General features: G+C 39.5%; 1 pseudogene; it reads left to right on the top strand.

Moving 5' to 3' along the window:
- Window positions 1-1,228: 1,228 nt before the first annotated feature.
- LOC102822642 lies at window positions 1,229-2,197 on the top strand (annotated as a pseudogene).
- Window positions 2,198-6,362: the final 4,165 nt, after the last annotated feature.

A 6,362-nucleotide genomic window follows, 5' to 3' on the forward strand; every position in this document is an offset into this window, starting at 1 on the left:
TTATGCTGTCTAAAGAAGGTGTTTGAAATGAACAAATCATTGATTTTTCAGAATTCTATCATGTGATCTCCAGCATCATTTTTATCACCCAGACCATGTTTTCCAACTACTGATCCTTCTTCCTCTTTGTTCCCAACCTTTGCATTCCAATCACCAGTATTGATCAATACATCTTGATTGCATGTTTGATCAATTTCAAATTGAAGAAGTTGGTAGAATTCTTTTATTTCATTCTCACTGGCTTTAGTGGTTGGTGTGTAAATTTGAATAATAGTGTATTAACTGGTCTTCCCTGTAGGCGCATGGATATTATCCTATCACAGACACTGTTGTACCTCATGACTGATCTGGATATGTTCTTTTTGACAATGAATGCAACACCATTCCTCTTCAATTTGTCATTCCCGGCATAGTAAACCATGTGGTTTTCAAATTCAAAATGACCAATATAAGTCCATTTCAGCTCACTAGTCCCTAAAATATCAATGTTTTGTGTCCCATTTAATTCTTGACAGTTTCCAATTTTCCTAGATTCATACTTCATACATTCTATGTTCTGATTATTAATGAAAGTTTACAGCTGTTTCTCCTCATTTTGAGTTGTGCCCCATCACCAAATGAAGGTACCACAGGCATTTTACCCATGGGCTTTACTCCATTTCCGTCATCACGGTCAACTCTACTTTGAGGAGGCAGCTCTTCCCCAGTCGCATTTTGAGTGCCTTCCAACCTGAGAGGCTCATTTTCTGGGACTATATCTGACAGTGTTTCTCTGCTATTCATAAGGTTTTCAGTGAGTAAATATTCGGAAGTAGTTCGTCACTCCTTCTTCCTAGTCTGTCTTCGTCTTGAAGTTCATCTGAAACCTGTCCACCATGGGTGACCCTTCTAGCATTTAAAATACCGGTGGCACAGCTTCTAGAATCACAGCCACTCATAAGCCACCACAGTACCACAAACTGACAGACGAGTTAGGAAAGAGATGCTATTAAAAATTACAAAACTAGAAGGAGCTCCTCCCTCCTTCCATGTTCTCTCATCATCTTGGCATGATGTTTCGTGTGTGTGCCCCTTGTCCTTGGGCCTCCCTTTCCTTCTGGAAGCTATCATGTGACCATTCAGCTACTGCAAAACTTGCGGGTTTCTAGTCAAAATATTTATTTCTACGGAGACTTCTCAGCTGGGTCGTAATTTGCGGTTCCTTAATTTGGTTGGTAAGATCTGGAAAATGTTTCTGTCTCCCCCAGCCCTGCCATTTATTTTTTGGCTTCTTCAGGGGCCTGCCATCCAGCACCCTGTCACCCAGGTTCTGATTCAAATGGGCTCCATCACAAGCCTGCACAAACTGGAGCAGGTATACAGAGATGAAGGCATCGGATCCTGGCAGAAAACCTGCTGGAGGCACTACAAGAACACCCAGATGTCCTTGCAGTCTGTAGGTCCCACGTCTCTGAATCAGTTTTCACCACTTGTTTGGCAAGACACTACACTTAGCTCCAGGAATGCACAGGTTGTCTAGAATCCACATACCATCTCAACATGCATGACATCAACTGTTCTTCTTGCACTTCACCATGGAGAGTGGTTCTTCAGGGTGGACACCGGAGGGGTGGCCCGGAGAGCATTATCCACCTGATCCGTAGATCATTCACACTGTGCTTTACATCCTGAACACAGCCGGAGTAACTTCCCGAGAGAAGAACCTCCAAAGCTTTCTGAAGAAGAACAAAGAGAAGTGCGTAGACAGTGCTTTGAAGTGGCTGGACCCCACTGTTTCACATTCCTGGTCTTCCACATCTTGGCCGCTGAAAAGTGCAGAGCCACATGTGTGGAAATCCTGCGGAGGCTGCTGGTGACCTCTCTGGCCTGGGCAGTGCCTCCCAGGGGAGCCACCAGGGTGGCAAATAAGGCAGTGTAGGATTATTTTGCTTGTGTTTTTCCTTTCTGTTCTGGGCCCTAGTCAATTTCATTTACAACACGTTTAAGAAGATGCCTACCAATAACATAGCTAGCTGAATACATCCATCACAATGGCATGCCCATTTATGAAGCAGCCAACAGAGCTCTGAACACCTTCCAGGAGGAGTTCATGTCAGTGGTGATCTTCTCAGAGTCCCTCAAAGCGGCTCACCTTTTATCTGAAATCAAGGATGCAGAGAGCTTCCTGAAGGACGTCTTCCTGAACGCAATTCTCTGACCTTCCACATGAAAAATGCAGTTGATGAGGTTTGACGCCAGCTTGCCCTCTACCCTTTGTGTTCTTCCCTTCTTGTGCATTGATTTTCCTCCTGAGGGATGCTGCACAACGACCCATGTTTTCTTCCTACCCTTCTCCCTCCTTCATTTCTTCTTGGAGTGACTTGGGGTTTTTAGGCTTCCGGTTTTATCTCGTGTGTGTTGTACGCTAGCTGTGAGGTTGTCTGTAACCCAAGCCAACAAACACCTGCACATACCTAGAAGCCATGAGCTGTTTTGGCAACGGAAAACTTGAGTGTGCACATCTTGAGAAATAAACAAATGACTTAATTATTATTGTTGTGTGCCGTCGTGTCAGTTCTGACCCATAGCGAGCCTGTATAGGATTTCCGAGGAGCGGCTGGTGAGCTTGAACCGCTGACCTTGCAGTTCAAACTGACCTTGCAGTCCAGTGCATTAACCCACAGCGCCACACCAGGAATCCAATGACTTCATAATACTGAAAAACATTACAAAACTAAGACAAGTTATTAACTGTCTCTATCTGGAACACTGATTTCTTGTCCCTAATTCATTCCTGAAGTCCTGCTGTGGCGTTTTAGGAAAAGCACTCAACCACAAGGTTGTTTTCAACCTGAGGTCGGCACTTCAAACTCACCAACCGCTCCCGGGAAACCTTATATAAGGTGAATACGAGTCTATGCACTTAACAACAACTCATTCCTATTTATTAGTTTTGGATATTTACTACTACTGTTTCATGAAGAGTTTCATTTAGTTTCTTTCACTTTATTTTAGGTGTTAAGTGAAATATTATCTGGTAAATAAAATCTACTTTTTAATAAAAGGTATGGAGATATTAATGAGTTTCTTGCTACCTATGAATACCAATTCATGTTGGATGGTTTTTATGCCTCAATTTAGTGAAAGAATGATAGTTTGTCTATTTAGTTGATAAAATCTCTATGTGTGCAAAACATAAAAATATACAGATTGAAAACTGAACTTTTCACAGTGGTCTTGGTCTTTGATGCATCCACTTCATGATTCTGGGAACAGAAAATGTCCATACCACCAATTTACTCAACATCAGGTTGTCATGAATGGTCTAGTATAGTGATTTATGATGTATTTCCTGTGGTTCACTATTAATTTTGATCCTTTATTGCAACTAACCAGTCTAATAGTTATTAGAACAATGATCTTGCTTAACTATGAAAGACCAAAATAATTGAATATATTTATGCTTCTCTAAACTTTATTTTGGAGTCCTGGTGTGGTGCTGTGAAGTAATGCACTGGACTGCAAAGTAAGTTTGAACTGCAAGGTCGGTGTTTCAAGTTTCACCAGCAGCTCCTTGGAAACCCTATGCAGGGTCACTATGGTTAGAACCTACTCAATGGCACTTAACAACAATAACAAACTTTATTTTAAAAATCAGCAATATCTATTTTAACTTATAATTTCTCCACCAAGGAAGTTTTACTTATTCTTTACTTATTGCAAAGACCTGCCAAATTGGTTCTGACTCATTGCCATCCTGTATAGGGCTTTTCAGGAGCAGCTGGTAGATTTGAACCATTGACTTTGTTGTTAGCAGTTCAGTGCTTATCCTACAGAACCACATGAGGAGTCCCATATTTTCTACAAATGAGAAATATAAGAGCTTAAGTATATGATGCTTCCTGGCCTCATCATCTTTCCCTCCCCCCCCACACACACACACACAATTTTGGGGTTTATTAAGGAAGTAACATGTCACAGCTCAGATTCAGGAATGCTTTAAATACAGTTATTTGATTAGGATAGCCATCTCTCAGTCATGCCTGCAGGCACTCTTAATCTACAGCCCTTGGCCCCTCTGCCTGACTCTCGGCCTGCTCAAGCAAGTATTACAAAATTCTTTCAGCTCTGTCAATTAAGTAAGTACCCACAGACACTTGACTTTGCAAGTGAGAAAGGCACTCAGCTTTCTCACTCTCTTGGCCAATCCATTTCCTGACAGTCTCTTATTTCTACTATAACTGCTTCTCTGCTACTCCTTCTCACTATCTCTATTTCTCTCCCTTTTTAAAAAACTTTTTATAGTGAACTGAGTGAAAGTTTACAGACAAGATCATCTGCTTCACATTCAAGAAATCATGCACTTTGTTTCATTTCAATAATAGCAATCCCCTCCATGCAACTCGAGTTATCCCACTTCCTCCCTGTGGTTCCTCTTTCTATCCACCCACCTTTCCACCCTTTCTCCACTCTGTCCTTAGGCAAACGCTGCCCTTTTGATTGTGAATGACTGACCATTCCATGGTGAGCATATCTTACTAATGTTGTTGTTCCCTCTATATACCTATCTACTACTTGGTTGAAAATTGTGCCAGGAGGGTGAGTTCCTTTTCAGACCTGAAGGATGGTCGTGGATCATGGTCTTTGGTTCTTCTAGTCTCTTTCTGACCAGAAATATATATATAATTTTGAGTGCTATTTAACATTTTATCTCACTCTATCTAGGACTTTCTAAGAGCAGTTGGAAGTGGTAGCCGGGCACCATCTAGATTTTCTAGTCTCAGACTTATGTAGACTAATGTTCATGTGTTCCGTTAGTCCATTAGACTAATAGATTCCAAGTATCTTCAAGTCTTATCATTCCTTTTTATTCCAAACATGGAGAGACCAATAGTTGCGCCTTAGATGGCCGCTTATGAGCTTTTAAGATCGCAGATTCTATTCACCAAAGTAAGATGCAGAACATTTTGTGGACTATGTTATGCTAATTGCCCATGGTGTCCCCTGAGAGCATGGTCCTGAGCCCCCTTGGTCTCATTATCTATCATGGTTAGGTTATTTTATTAGTTAAAAATATCCAGTAAAAAATGTCCACAAAATTGATTTTATTCAGTAAGTACATACAAAAGTCATTTGGTTCAATATCTATTCCCACACAGAACTAATTTGTTAGGTGTATAGAAAGTTTGGTGGGGAGCAAGGTCATTTGCAAAATGATTAAATCCAACATTATCCTTCACTTTTTTTTTTTTTCTTTCAAAATAAACTATTTAGAGAAAAAGAAAGTACAGCTAGGAAGTTGGCAGAGTTGCTGCAAACTATAAGACAAGTGAATATTTTATCTATGGAGTTTCTGCCAAGTTTCCTACTGACAACGAAGCCCGGAAGTATGAACTTTTAAGGCAATTCATCAGAAAACAAATACTACATATAAATTAGTTTGAGGAAAGGAAAATCATACACACTCTTTAACTTCCACAGCTAATTTGAAACAAAACAAAAGCACTCATACCTCTGCCAAACACATACAATAAACTGTATTTCTGGTCTCATTAATGAATATAAATTTCTAGATTACTTTGAATTAACATTTGTATGTCTCAAGTTTCCTAGGTTCATATTTTATCATTTTAAAATTCTATTATTAAAAACTATCTTTAATGATTGAAGATTAGATTTAGAAAAAGCTTTTAAAACAGTCATGTAAAAACAAAATACTTAACACTGGAAAAATATTAAAACGTTGAAAAAGAAAGGATTTTCTAGGGTTGCTCATTTGTAAAGTTGACAATTTTATGATCTGTCAGTTTTCAAGTTATTAATAAATGAAATGCTTTTTTTTTTCCTTTTAACGATTCCAAATTGGTAGGACACTTTAATCCTAAAGACTTCGCATTAGGATGATAACAGCTGTGAAGATATCACCATCTCTGAATATGTTGTTTTGTTGTTGTTTTGTGCTATGGAGTCAGTTCCAAATCAAAGTGACCCTGTAGAAGGTTTCCTAAGAGCAGCTGTTGGATTTGAACTGCTGACTTTGATGTTAGCAGTTAAGTGCTTATCCAAAAACCTCACACCACTAACCGTCTTCGAATGTTGTTGTTGTTTAGTGCTGTCAAGTCGGTTCTGACCCATAGCAACCCTGTATAGGGTTTATGAGGAACAGCTGGTGAGCTTGAACCGCCAACCTTGCAGTTCAAATGACTTTACAGTCTGGTGCATTAACCCACAGCACCACACCAGGACTCTATATTTGTATTTTATTATTATTGACATTTATTCAGTAGACATTAAATTTCAGTGACTATATTAAGTATCTTTTTCTTTTTAAAAAAAAAAAAATTGTGTGTGAATTATGTGATAGTTTACAGGGGAGAACATAA

This window comes from Chrysochloris asiatica, unplaced genomic scaffold (assembly GCF_000296735.1).
Source record: "Chrysochloris asiatica unplaced genomic scaffold, ChrAsi1.0 scaffold00019, whole genome shotgun sequence".
NCBI classification, from domain to species: domain Eukaryota; kingdom Metazoa; phylum Chordata; class Mammalia; order Afrosoricida; family Chrysochloridae; genus Chrysochloris; species Chrysochloris asiatica.